The sequence below is a fragment of the Mus caroli genome, chromosome 7 (genome assembly GCF_900094665.2).
Source record: "Mus caroli chromosome 7, CAROLI_EIJ_v1.1, whole genome shotgun sequence".
NCBI lineage: Eukaryota > Metazoa > Chordata > Mammalia > Rodentia > Muridae > Mus > Mus caroli.
This window is the reverse complement of record NC_034576.1, coordinates 55327685-55342685: the sequence shown is the minus strand read 5'-3', so window position 1 is coordinate 55342685 and position 15001 is coordinate 55327685. Positions and strand designations below refer to the sequence as shown.

Genomic DNA, 15001 nt, shown 5'->3' with positions numbered 1-15001 from the left:
TTCCCCCACTCCATTTGCACTACAGAGCATTTAACATGCACCTCTATTCCCTTACAAACATCAGTTGTGAGGAATCCAGAAAACATGTTTACATTTCATTAATGTGAATGTGTGGAAGGACTAAGCCAGGGCAGGGGAATTCCAGGAAGGAGGGGATAGTTAAGTAGAGAGAACTCAGACATAAATCAGCTTGATGATGCTCAAGGAGACCTGAGCTTCTGTCTATGCAAATGGATCATTCCTTGCTCATGTTTATTTTATTACTGAAAACATTTTTATATCAAGATTCATTGAATTACTTCAATTTTTGAGCACACGGACATGCAGTTCTGAGCAAAAAATATCTTGAAAATGAGATAATATAGTATGTCAATCAGTTGAAGGAAAAACATCTGGGCTACATAAGACACTCAGCAATTTCTCTTCATTGTTTGAATATAACTCCTGGTACCTGGACTCTATTTTTTCCCCATGCTACAACCCAGATGGGTGCATGCTCCATTAGCAAATCAGTTGTGAGAAAGAAACTTGTTTGTGTGTTGCTTTTGGCAAAACATCATATCCTTGCTTAAAAGATAATCTAGAGGAGTGATTTTCAATGTCTGTGTACCAGGCAGATCAGAATCCTAAGAGGAAGTTTATAGCCTCCCATTTGCAAGTTTTCTCCCATTATTAAGTACCATGGGATAGTCATAATTTATGACATTCCAAGAAACATTTTGTAAGAAATGAGTATATTTTTGCATATTACTTTAAATGGAATGTTGGAAGGTATTGATCCACTTATTACAAATAAAATATCATTTATTTTAACAATTCACTACAGCAAATCTGTATCTATTCAAGAATATGTTTGTTAGATCAGAAACTAGATGATATTATTTTAGTTGAAAGTGATGTTTAGTTTATGGTTTTAATAATCAGTAAGTTGTACATGACAAGTCTTTGTTTCTCTCTCTCCCTCTTTCTTCTCTCTCCCTCTCTCTCTCTCTCTCTCTCTCTCTCTCTCTCACACACACACACACACACACACACACAGACACCTTCTCCATTATCTTGTTTTGACAACAAATTGTTGTTTTAACTCAGTTTGCATGATTTAATTAGATTAACAGTTTTCTCCATAAGGGATTCTCACATAGCAGGTGGCAGCAGCAGGTGATACGCTCTGAAGAAAAGGCTACATTTTCTTTATCAGTGTCTAGACAGACAAAATAGGTTCCATGTCATACCGGTGGTCATTTCCTCACAGTATTTGTGAATTTCTTCACTTCATTGGCATTTTACAGATGGATTATACTGCATATCTCCTCTAATTAACCTGTATATGTGCAGTGATAGTTTGAACATTCAATCTTCATGGAAAGGATGGATATGTCAGCTAACTTTGTGAAACTGAACCTTTAAACATAGTTTATAATCAAGTGTGTATGAGTGCTGGATGTACATTTTATGTCATATTAAGAATATATATCTTAATGAACAAAGATATTCATGAAAATCACATATCACTAAGGAAATAAAAAAAATAAAATAGAGAAATCCAATGATTTTCTTGACTGATATTTAAATAAAAATAGGGTCTTGTGTGGTGTCAAATTGATCATAAAGCTGAAGATGACTTTAAACTTCTGATCGTTCTACTCCATCCTCCCCAGTGTGCCACTATACCTGATGCATGTAATACTGGTGACCAAACCCATGACTTTGCAAATGTTTGGCTAGACTCTACCAACAGTGCTACATCCTCAGCTTATAGACATAGATTTTAAGAGAATTTTTTGTAACAAAAACATTAATTCCAAGAATTTTCACACACATGTTACAAATGATAATGGAATTAAAATCTGGCACAGTAACTGAAAAGTTCATCTCTACAATGTAGCCTTAAACTGGTATGACACTGGTAGCTATCTTAGTTTTTACATTTCCAAAATAATATCCTACAACATCTCTGCATCCACATATAGCAACCAGGAAGGAACCACTTTGAAAGACTTGCGAATGCCATACCTACCCTTTTCCAGCTGGCTTGTGTTCACAGCAGCTTTTAAAGACTGCTAATAATTTCATCTGCAGTGCCACACTGTGTCTCAGCTACTGGAGGAACGGCAACTTCAGTCAATCTCTGCCAGAAGTTTCTATATCATTCGGACATCACACTTTTTTTTTTCTTTAATTACATGAATGACTAAAATTTAATTTTATTTTAAACATTTTTCTTTATTTATTGGATACTTTATCTACATTTTATATGCTATCAACCTCTTTCCTGGTCCCCCCAAACCCACTAGCAAGTCTCCCCTCCACCTGCTTCTATGAGGGTGTTTCCCCACCCACCCACCCACTCCTGCCTCCCAGCCCTCACATTCCCCTACACTGGGGCATCGAGCCTTTACAGCACCAAGGGCCTCTCCTCCCATTGATGTCTGACAAGGCCATTCTTTGCTACATATGCGACTGGAGTATACATATGTATACTCTCTGGTTGGTGGTTTAGTCCCTGGGAGCTCTAGGGGGTCTGGTTGGTTGATACTATTGTTCTTCCTATAGGGTTGCAAACCACACTTTAACTGCTCATGATTTAGGTTTATTTCAGTCTATGACAACCTAAAATTCAAAGAAAATTCAATCTTTCTTAAGGGAACATTGTAAAGTAACAATTCTTGATTTCACATGCCTCATATGATCTATTTGAAAAGAGAGAATTGCATTGTTTTGTGTGTCACTGTTCCAAGAGACAAAACAAATTAGAACAGCTAAAACAGAAGTCTTTAAAATGCACCAAGCTTATGAAGTCTCAAACAAAACCTTAATTTCCTGTACAAATGATGTTATTTTCTGTACACCACTTTTGCAAACTGATCTTTTTTCCTTTCATCTGACCTAAATCGGCTATGAGACCTACAGAAGGATCGAGATGGCTTGTGATTTCTGTCAAGAGACCGAGACCCTTTTTCTTCCCCTATTTCTAGAAAGTGGCCTGCTCTGGATTTGGGAGACTCTTCTTTCGAATCTGTGCCGAGGTGGAGGACTTCTCTTGAGGTAATCAGCTGGAGGACGAAGGTCCCAAGAGGGACGCTGGCCATCATTTCGACTGCCTTTTTTCACCATTCAAGAGTTCCACTCTTACACGGCAGCCACATAATATTCTTCCACCTAGCTCGTAGACAGCGTCAGTAGCATCTTGGAGATTAAATTCAATGAAAGCAAAGCCAAGAGCATTTCAAGCAACCCACACACTTTGGAGTGGTCCATAATAGCCAAATGTCCATTCTAATTCAGTCTTGTTCCCATTGTTTCCAAGATTACCTACATAAGCCTTACAGTCCAAGGGGCAGGAATAATGATACATTTCGAGATTCTGGATTCAAAAGGCCCAAGCTCAAATCCTAAGGCTCCAACAGGCCCACTCCCTCCCCTCTGGCTAGGCTATGCTCTCACAGATGTTCTTGTCCCACGTTGTCCAAAAAATGTCCAAAGGAATTTGTTGTCATAGTGTATAAACAATGTGTATGTGTATGGCGTGGTGAAAAGATGTGCATTCCATAGAGTGCAGTGTCCATAAAGTTCAAAGAGGAGCAACGGATTCCTGTGGAGATGCCTGGTGCAGACACTAGGGTTAAAAGAAGAATCAACTCTTAAAAACTAAGCCATTTCTCCAGCCAAGGGCTGCACTTTTCAGTGTTGAATTTAGACATGTAAGTGACCCTAAGGTACATAAAAGCTATGATTCACAAAGTTCAAGGGTGCCCTGGATTTTATTTCTCCATTCTTTGTAGAGCCTTTGATGTCTGAAAGGAAATATTTTGCAAACTATCATCTTTTTACTTGAAGTTAGATTAACTTTACAAATTCATTTCCTTGACCTAAATATTTCAAAATTTCTGTGTCATTTTCCTATTCACGCTGACTAAATTGGTGCCATTAAATGTGCAAGTCTGTTCGAATCCAGATAAAAATCTATCATATCCCTTTAGTACCAAGTCACTTTTTATTCAAGTTATAGAGATGATTAGATTTCTGTTTTAAAATCTATTCCAGTTTTTTTCAAGAAGTTGAATAAAATGAAAAAGCCCAACATTCTTGGATTAGAATTTAAAATGAAATGCTTAGTGGATTGTACAACCCTGCCTTAGACATGTATAAACCAGAAAGGTATCCATTTTGTCATGTAATGAAAAAACACTAGCTTGGTAAAGTGTTATAATTATTTAAAACCACTAGTTGTTACAGGAAAGGACAGAGCAATTGTATCACAATCCTCCTCTTTAAATAATGCTTGAAATCTATGTGCTATCGATCCATAACAAACAAGTTTGTTTTCATCCTACGATGTCTGTAAAGAAGAAATGAATTGCTTCAAATAAGTGCACAGAAGATATTGTTCCTATTTCTCTTCCTCACCTACAACACTTTCAATATTAGAATGATGAGCCCATGAGAGAAGTTATCTGTCTCAGTAAACAGCTTCACTGTGTACTGTTCACTCAGATGCCCATGCTGAGACATGGCTGTCATCACTGAGAGGCCATTCAGAGATAAGAGCTCTTTTTGTTGTTCTTGTCAATTACTAATCAATACTCTCAGACTGTTATAATTATCTTCCAGGATATATCGTGATAGTATTATAATGATAGGAGTTGGATATTATTTATACGCAAGGAAGTAGAGAATTAAATAAGAAACTCAGAATCTCAGGAAGAGTATCGCAGCCATACTGATTATTCTATTTATTCCATATATGATTGTTCCAGGAATAGGAAAGACTATCAGATACCACAGTTGAAGTAGACTCACGAACAGATAGAATTAAGCATTACCAACCCCCAGTGTCAATCACAGGACCAATCAAAACGTGAATAAGAAGCCATTTATTGACATACACCTCTTCATGTGGGTGTTTTCACATGTGAATATTGGTATTTTACTATCTTAACAATTTTACATGCATATATATACATATATATATGTGACTATATATATGATTATTCATCATCATTGAAATGTTTCTGAGTACCTGATTATAATGAATATGCATATATAATATATAATACATTATTTATATATACATAAATATATATAATTTATTGTCCTTATGTGTTTCCTTTTACTTTGCTTCCTGATACAAAGAATATATGTAAAGTTCAACAAACTATAGATTCATAAAGAAGCAAATGATATATCCAATGATTGCTAGACCGATAATAGGCACAATTATATACAAGATATTTTTCAAGACAGGTTCTCACTTTGCAGCCTAGGCTACCTTCAAATTTACTGTACAGCTCGGAATGGTCTTGTACTCACAGCAATCCTCCGATTTTGGATCCTAAATTCTTGGCTACCAAGAACCATAAAGACATCACTTTGAACAACATTTCTCTGGTTTTAAAAGTATTTATTGTTGTTTTGCAAATTAAAAAAAGTAAAATGTGAATTTACAAGTGTAACATTTCAGACTGAAGTCTAGATTTAGTTCTGAGTTCTGAATTAGGCACACATTTATAACTAATAAGTACAATTTCATTTTACTGTAGTGTAGTCATTATCTTCTGTCGTGATAATACATCATGATCAAAAGCAACTTTAGGAAGAAAGATATTATGATTCCAGACAGATAGAGTCTGTTATAGGAATGCATGACATGGTGGCAGGGGAGTATGGTAGCTGATTACATATTATGCACATACAGAAAGGTAAAAGAGAGCGAGAGAGACCGAGACAATGAGGCAGAGACAGGCACAGACAAAGAGACAGAGAGAGAGAAAGAGACAGACAGAAACAGAAATGGAGAGGGACAGCGAGAACAGGAGCTGGTGAAATTTAAAACCTTCGAAACTATCGCCATGACATATTTTCTTTAGCAAGGTGTTAACCCTTCTAAATATCTCATAACTCAACCAGAAAGCACCACCAGCTAGAAATCAAGTCTTCAAACATGCATGTCTAAAGAGGACTTTACACACTCAAACTTTTACATGAATAAAAGTCTTCAAGGAATGACATTTAAGAATACATATGTCTTTTCAATTCGATCTATTGCAATGTTCATAGCAATCTTTTAGCAAATTCTTAATATTTGGACCACATTTAATGTCTATTTAACTTTGGTATAGTTTCAATTACTGTAAAATAGAACTGGCAAAGTGGAAGTCTCTCGTGTGGTGGAACATATGGGCATAGATGTGAACAAATTCAGGACAGCCAATTCCTGAAGAATTAAAATGGAATGAAGATGAGGGGTCCTGGCAGGAGATGGAGGAACCAGTATATCGAAGCCAGACCGTGTTGTGGCTTATAAAGAAAACATGTTACAACAGAAATCACCCTGAGACTCGAGCCACGTGGGCAATGTTGTGAGATGTGAGATGAGTAGGTGACCCTCATGAAGAAGGGAGAAGGACCTGTTTGCCAAGCTTCTTTTTTACACCTTCTCCTCCAGGCCACACTGGCAATGCTCCTGTCTCAGGTGGATCTGCTTCTTTTGTGGTAGATTTAGTTTTCTTACTATTTCTGCTTACACTTAAGACTTTTGTGTTTGTTTTCTTGCCTTGTTTATCACCTTTAGAGAAATGTGTTTATCCCATAGGAAGCCTTTGTTGCAGGAGGAAGAAAGTGTGTTTTCGGGTAGTACAGCACAATACAACCGATACCCCGGAACCACACTCTAACGGACTTTCATGTGTTTTCTCTAGTACTTTAAAATTCCCTTAGGAAAACATACTTTCAAAAATTCTCAAATGCAGAACAGAAGTATCTGAGGTTTAGAAAACTCATTCTGGATGTATATTTGTTTCATAAATAAAGGCGATTTTCTAGAGATGAGAGAAAAATGAAAATAATAGTTACAATATATTAATCAAGTGTGATTCTTAACATATATTAATCAAGTGTGATTTTTTTAACATGCATGGCCTAGAAAATGACAGTCTGTTTCCAATGTCTATTAATTTTAATACATTATAAAATAGTTTCTAATATTTCAGTGACATAAATATTACAAAGTTATAAAGAAGATAAATGGAATAAATTAAACTTTAAGAGATGTTGTTTATGCAGGACAAGAAAAATTATTTTTAATGTTTTATTTCTCTAAAATGTCAACGCTAGAAATGAGGTAAACCAATCTCCTCTTTCTATCCACATGTCTGACCATAAAAAACACTAATGTCTTTTATGTGCAGAATTAATCTTCCTAAAATGTATACTCAGACAACAAATGTGGGTGGTATAGAGTCTGACCTTGGAGAGATCAAGTTGAGAAAATTTTATATGAATATTTCCCAAAGATGGATTTGGATATTGGTTTCATTTTCTTGTGGTACATTTGTAACTACCTACAGATAAGTTAAATTCATCTTGGAAGATTACATTCCTCTATTTTTGTTATAATCTAGCATGAAAATAAAGTTATTCATGATAAGTCTGAAAGATCCCAGACATTTAATGGATTTTCTAGCATGCCTGCTACCTTAAATTCATCAGCAAAAGCCTTGTTCAATCTTTATATTATAAACATTGGGGCACAAGGAAAAAAAACTAAAAACACTCACCAACACCCTGCTCCCATGCATACACATACAATTTCAAGTCTTTACAGAAATTGCAGCAGCAATGTTTCATTATATTAGGCTCTAACTGAGGTGTCTGCAAGGGTAGACATTTGAGATCTATCCTTGTGTCTCTGATCTTACTCCATTATTGTAAGTAGTACTTGCTGCAAAGACCATCAGTAAATAAGAACAGGCTCTCCTGGCTCATAAGAACAATGGTAATTCAGGAAGATCAGGAGAATCTCCAATCTTCTTCACAGTAATGTCATTAACATTGACAAATATAGTTATACTACTTGGAATTCTTATCTTTGCTAGGTCAGGCATGGTTACATAAAGGGAAGTGTGACACAGCTCCTGACCTTGGACCATTGCCAAGCCATTGATTCCCACATTTGTGGATGGTTGCTGTTGTCCTGAAACTTATCTACTATGAATTCTATTTTACTTTAAGTCTCTTTTTCTAGGGAACATACATCCCCCATTACTCACAGCTAATTACTACATGATAAATGAAATAGATGCAGTTCTCAGGCGTGAGGAATGGAGGTAGCCATGAGTCTTTCTGTGGATGACAAGAAACAGACCTTCTGTTTGGTCTTAAGGCCAAGGGAAAATATGTAATCAATATAACCACAAAAGCCATAAAAGCCTACACTGTCCTTTGTAGAAATTGTTCATTGTGAGACTTGACCTAAAACTTGGAATTGTAAGGAGATACATGTACACTCCGGTTCAATGACTGTTGGGTTAGTTAGCCAGGGTGAACTTGGGGACATCAAGGATAGAGAGTTAAAATAGTCTCAAAAACTAAAGGATGGACCATCTAGAGACTACCATATCCAGTGATCCATCCCATAATCAGCCTCCAAATGCTGACACCATTGCATACACTAGCAAGATTTTGCTGAAAGGACCCTGATATAGCTGTCTCTTGTGAGACNATGCNGNGGNCTAGCAAACACAGAAGTGGATGCTCACAGTCAGCTATTGGATGGATCACAGGGCCCCCAGTGGAGGAGCTAGAGAAAGTATCCAAGGAGCTAAAGGGATCTGCAACCCTATAGGTGGAACAACAATATGAAATAACCAGTACCCCAGAGCTCTTGACTCTAGCTGCATATGCATCAGATGATCTAGCCGGCCATCAGTGGAAAGAGAGGCCCATTGGTCGTGCAAACTTTATATGCCTCAGTACAGGGGAATGCCAGGGCCAAGAAGTTGAAGTGGGTGGGTAGGGGAGTGGGGGGGAGGGTATGGGGGACTTTTGGGATAGCAATGGAAATGTAAATGAGGAAAAAAACTAATTAAATTTTTTTTTAAAAAAATTGGAAGCAGACTGAGTCAGAAAAAAAACAAAAGGTCTCAAAAAGAAAGTGTATGGATAGGAAAAGAAGGAATCTATAGAAAACAAGCAAATGATAGGTGGGTGTGTCTTATAGGATAAAGGCTTGTATATGATCTAGAAACAAATAATATTAGAAGGAAGGTATATAACTCCATGAAATTGCGACAATAGAAAGCAAAGATTAGAGAATTGAAATACAATGTACAAGCATATAAAAGTTTGTACTTCATTCTCCTAGTTACTTGAAGGATTGAAGCTATTAGAGAGAGCTAGCATAAAATTTACTTGCATAAATTTTAAAAATTTGTAAGAAATCATTTTAACCCTCATAGTCTGTCACCTTTCTGTTCTTACATGAACACAGTTAATAAAGACTGCTGCATGCTATACTAGGAAACCACAAAAGCTGTGCCCAGCTACCTATTAGAAACAGGCTGTGTAAAACCTACAAGGAAATGTGCTTTTGTTTTAGTTTCTGTTTTAGGAAGGCAGGGTTTGGGAGTAATGATCCAGGACTCAAAAATTTATGTGAATTTAAGGATTTCTAAAAATATTATTAATAATAATCAAAGTCTTGATGATGTAGCTTTTGTAAATAAAAGAGTGGTTTCAGTCTTTCTGAAAGGAAGAGAGAAAGATAAAAGCATAAGAAGGAGGAATGATGAGAATCCTTGGGCAAACAGAGAGTGCTTGAGCTTACATCCACTACTTGAGCTTGCATCTGCTACTGTCTCTGAGATATTATTTAATCAGCGCTACTCACATTCTCTGCTACCTCAGGACCTTTGTCACCCTTAAGCTGCACGTCATTATATTTTACAATATTTAGAGAAGGTGTTCAATACAGTAAAATTTCATGAACTGTCAAGGGACTCCGGTGGAGCCAGCTTGTGAGGCAGTAATGCCAAAAAGCAGCTCATGAGAAATGAATTTCTAGGACTCTCCTCCTGGAAGCCTGACGAAAGTCAGCCCTCCAGTTTGGGTCAGTTTGACAGGCGTAAAGCCTGGAAGCTGTTCTTGAGGATAGGAGTTCCATGTAAATTCCCCTCCTGGAGGTTTGGTGTTTTCTCCTAACCCATAATAAACAAATTTCCACCACGTTAGTCTAATGTATAGATTCACGTGCACTCTATTAAGCATTACCTTATAGTAAATGCCTTTTAAGATTGTATTCTAACCTAGCTAAAGCCTTTTCCCAGTGTTCTTAGATTCCAGATAGCAGCAAGGAGTTTAACCTATTCAGTAACTAATTAAACACTACCATAAAACAATAAAAAAGAGCCATTAAGAGACTGGGAATCTCACTGAGATAGAAATCTTTACTACAGGTTACATTCCATGTCAGGAGTGAGTTAATATACTATCCTGATAAGTAAGAAAGTCTCCAGACAAGATAAAGTTTTACAAGACCTAGAATTTAGAGCTCCGTGATACCCCATTATTCTTGAGGCCTGTCAAAGAGTTAAACCCCCTGGTGCTATTAACTCTAAAGTATGAAATTCCTGCCTGGCATTAGGCTTTTCCCAGGCAGGGCTTGTTATCCCTAATGTAAACATTTAACTAGTTCCTGCAAATTCTTTTCTGTTGTATCTGGTAAATTTCAGTGTACCTTGACTTACTTGTGATTTGTAGCTCCTGATAATTCGCTGTAATATAATAGTCTCATGTTTTACCAGAAAATTACATTCAAATTCAACACCTCTCTTATGTGTGTGTCTGTCTGTCCCATCCGACTCTTTGCCCATCTGCTCGAGAGAATCTGTTAAACGCAGACAAAGAAACCAAGAAGGTCTGCGGCAATGAATAATGTTCTAGTGTTTTGGTAGCTGATCATGTGATGGGAGTTAAATTTATTTTAACTACATGTTTTTGTATATTTAGGTGTGGGCATTTGAGCGCAGGTGCATGAGAAAGGAAGAAGCTCAATAGGTCCCCTGGAGCTGGAATTACAAGCAGTTGATAGCCAACTGACATTGGTACTTGGGAACTGAACTTGGGTCCTCAGCAAGAGCAGAGAGATGGCTTCATAACTTGGTCAGTTCTCCAATCCCAAATTTAGTTTTTTTTTAAAGTGTACAATAACTTCATTTTTGGAATCTAGGGAAATTATTTGGAGTTTTGGAACATGGCATATTATGAAACCATACATCCAACCACACAAGAAGACAGAGTGTCTTTGTTGTTTTTCAGCCACAGGGAACAGATACAGGTTGAGTATCGGGTCTTTTCTCATAGTGGCAACAACATGCTTCTTATGTGACATGTCACTCTTTTATTCATCTCACATGGATAGCACAGTACCTGTTATGAGGATATACTTGCCATTCTAAAATTAGGGGCTTGTTTCACTCCATACTGCAACTGTAACTCCATAGACAAATGCAGAGCTGATATTAAACACATACTTGTAATTTTACAAGGACACCTCAGTGCCCACAGAAGCCACTCCAGTGTGTGCAACGAGGAGTTAATAATGAAACTCTAGCTTCCATTTTTCCCTAAAAGTTGCTACTGACATCATTAAATACTGTCCTTAGCCTTTTTTGAAAACTGCTTATTTGTCCAAAATTAATGTCATTTCTAGCACATTCTTTCCAAAGAAAGCCTAATTGATTCTTATTATCATGAGCATTTAATCACCACCTTTCTTTGCAATCATTTTCTTGTAATTATATGTGTAAAATTTTTACTTATATATTTTTATGTGCATGAAGAGAAAGCCTTTTACAGAAACAAAGGCAGAATTTGAAGAAGGATCCTTAAACACTTAATATTAATTACTATAGCTCTATTTATTTCCATAATTATTAACTCACATTTGCAATCAAATAAACTAAATATGTGCTCAAAGTTTAATATTTGTCCGGGGAATTACAATTTGTCAGAATGAACATTTTTGGTGCTCAACTATTTGTAAAACCCTCAATATGGACCAATATTTCAAGGCTAGGTGTTGCGGTACACATTTGTAATCCAGAACTTGGGAGGCTGAAGCAGAAGCATTGCTATAAGCCTGAGGCAACATTGGTTTATAAAGAGAGTAGCTGACAGCCACCACTATATAGTAACTTCCTATCCAAAATAATACATGAGTAAATGCAATTTTAGGAACAGAGACCACTATATAAAGAGCATAAGATATTTTCTTGGTTGTACAATCTAAGGCTGATGTGGGAAAACCCAGTGCTGAAAGGCTAAAAGTTGCTTATGATGTGACTATTAAACGCTATTATCTATCTCTTTAAAATGTCTGTCACCTCAGATACCCTGTAATATCACACCTGGGCCACTCCCTGCCAGTCAAGATGCTCACACCCACTCCTTCATCAGCCTCTGCCCATGTCCTCCTACCTCCATCCAGCGTCTCCTATCCTCCATTCCATTGTCAGCTTCTGCTATCTCTAGGGCTTCTGAAATAGGAGGAGGTGGTCATTCTTATCATTGTTTTAGTTTTATTTTATTATCTTAATGAGGAGAGTCTCCTGTCAATCTACAATTCCCCCTGCCCCCAAGCTCTGTTTTCCTGTGAAATGGGAAGAGTTAGAGTGGTTTCTTTTCTCTTGTTATCTTAAGAGTTTCCTGTTCCATCCACTTGGAGACCTTGGGAGTTTTTTTGTTTGGTTTTTTTCATTGTTGGTTTTTTGGTTTTGTTTTGTTTGGGGGGCTTTTGCATACAGCAATCTTGGTGTAATTCAATCTCTATAGCTCAGTAGTCATAGGTTTCTATAGGCTTGGGATGGATTCTTGTGTTCCCTGTCAATGTATTCATTCTGCATTCATTTTCTAGCAAGTACCATTTTAAACTTATTATCTCAACTATTTGTCCTTCTAAGCTGTCTCCACCACTTCCCTTGTTTCACCCCTTCTACCACTTTCCATTATTTTCCTCTTTGAGTGTATGTTTTCAAACAACCCCTCCAATTCCTTTAGTTTTCCCTCTACTATTTAGAAACCATCCACAATCTTACTCCTATATAGAATGGTGTCATTTATTACTGAAATGTTGAGGTTTGGTATATTGCTGTGTATTCTAATGCTAAATCTATACCTGAAGTTTTGGGCCTATGAGTGACTTCTCGTGTTTACAAGCTTGTTGTACAAACCTTATTCCTTGATTTAAAAACTATTGGTTAAGTGAAATTGGCTACAGCCAATTACTGGAGGGATTAGAGGTAGGTGGGTTTGGAGTGACCTGGCAGAAGGAGGAGAGACTACAGAAAAGGAGAGAGAGAGAGAAAACACGAGAAGCCTGGCTGAGGAGAGAAGAGCCATGAGCTTATGGCCAGGAGAAACTACAAGTATCTGGGGTACACCACTGGAGAGGTAGCCAAGCAAGCTGTTGGAAGAGTAAATTAGGGGCAAATCCTTAGTAATTGTTAAAGTCAAATGAAATAATTATAGTCTGAGTCTTATTTATTTGTAAAGTAGTCATGGATATGCTTAAATTGGTTTTACTACACTGAAATGGTGAACTCATTTCACTATTTGGTAACTAATAGGATTCATCTAATATGCTTCCTTAATAACTGGAAAAAAAACGCTGTGCATTACAGAACTTCACCTGTTTACCACAATCTCAATGGAAAATCTGTGACATCTATATACAATCCCTATTTATGTGTTTTAATTACAGTAAAAAATATCATAATGGCATCCTTACAGATAGTAGAGTCTTAAACTTACTACATATAGGATAAGTTTATTGAAAGTGGAGCTACTTTGGAGCTAAACAACCTTGTGGTGTATAAAGAGATTGCATATTTCAGTGACCTTAAGGATAATTAAACACATTGAGATTTAGTAAAGGTCAAATAAATTTGGCTTTACTAACAATTAACTTCCTAAAATAAGTGCAGTGTAAATAAAACAAAATATCAGCTTGGGGTTCTGGAGTGGGTATCCAGAGTGAGAGCTCTATGACAGTGCCTAGCAAACAGAAGCTTAAATGTTCTAAATATATTGCTGAAGAAGAGAACTGCTGTATCATCTCAACTCAAAATTTCTCTTAAGAGTAGGGATGTGGGCTTGCTGTCTACACAGACTCCTTATAAGAGAAAATTGAAACCAATTAACTGAATCAGCGATTTTATGAATTGAAAATGATCCTATTTCCCACTGAGCTACAGAATATTTGTATACATATACACCTGGTAACTGTACACCTGCATTTGAGTAACTATTACCCTTCAATTATCATATATGCAGCAAGGCTACAGTTCTCAATTGTTAAAGTTGCATGCAATTATCTACCAGTATTAGATCATATGATATTTTTGTTACCTGTTCCACTATGACTCCTGAGCCTTGAGTGGGATGTAGAGATGCTATACATGTTCTGTTTAGGGCTTTGCCCTCAGCAGTCTCTTATTACCTGAATCTTTGCCAGTTGCACATCACTGTGGAAAATCACAGTAATCTATGTGTATAAAAATAAGTTATTAGGAGGCAGTTTAATACTTTACTTACCTAAGCAACATAAAATTATTAGATTCTCATCTAGAGCCTATGGCCGGTGAGCTATAAGTTCTTAGCCAAATAAATGATGCCAGGTGTGGGTTTATCTTTGTGGAATATGTGTTAAATTCAATCAAAATGTAGTTGATTACATCCATGATGCTTGTGCCATTAGTGCACCTGTAGGCATTTCTCACCAGACCAGTCATTATTATAGTTCTTCATGGACAAACCTTGGTCAAGTCTAACCCAGTCAAAGTCCCACCATTAACAGAAGAGTTGGGCATGAAATTCTACCCCAAGCCATGGAGTTACTAGCAACTAGTCCTCATTGTGACAGAATCTTTTTTTTTCCTAAGAGTGTAGCCCCTGGGAAAAAAAGCTATTCTCCTGTGGATGTTCATTTATTCAAGATCAGTTCGTCAAAACAAATTGTTGGTAAAGGTTTAAAGGGAGGCATGAATTTGAGTTGGTTGAGAAGAGAGCATATATCTTGGAAGAGCAATTTGATATCATCAAAATACATTATGTGAAACACTCAATGAACTAATGAAAATAGTTTGAGTAGTATGAAAAGCTAACAGTCAAAATGGTTTAATTTCTCTCCTGTATTTCTGGTTTCTATGTTTCTCTCTTTCCCTTT

General features: G+C 36.8%; 1 pseudogene; it reads right to left on the bottom strand.

The window, feature by feature from the left end:
- Nucleotides 1-2834: 2834 nt before the first annotated feature.
- On the bottom strand, nucleotides 2835-3355 carry LOC110297941 (annotated as a pseudogene).
- Between the last annotated feature and the right edge of the window lie 11646 nt (nucleotides 3356-15001).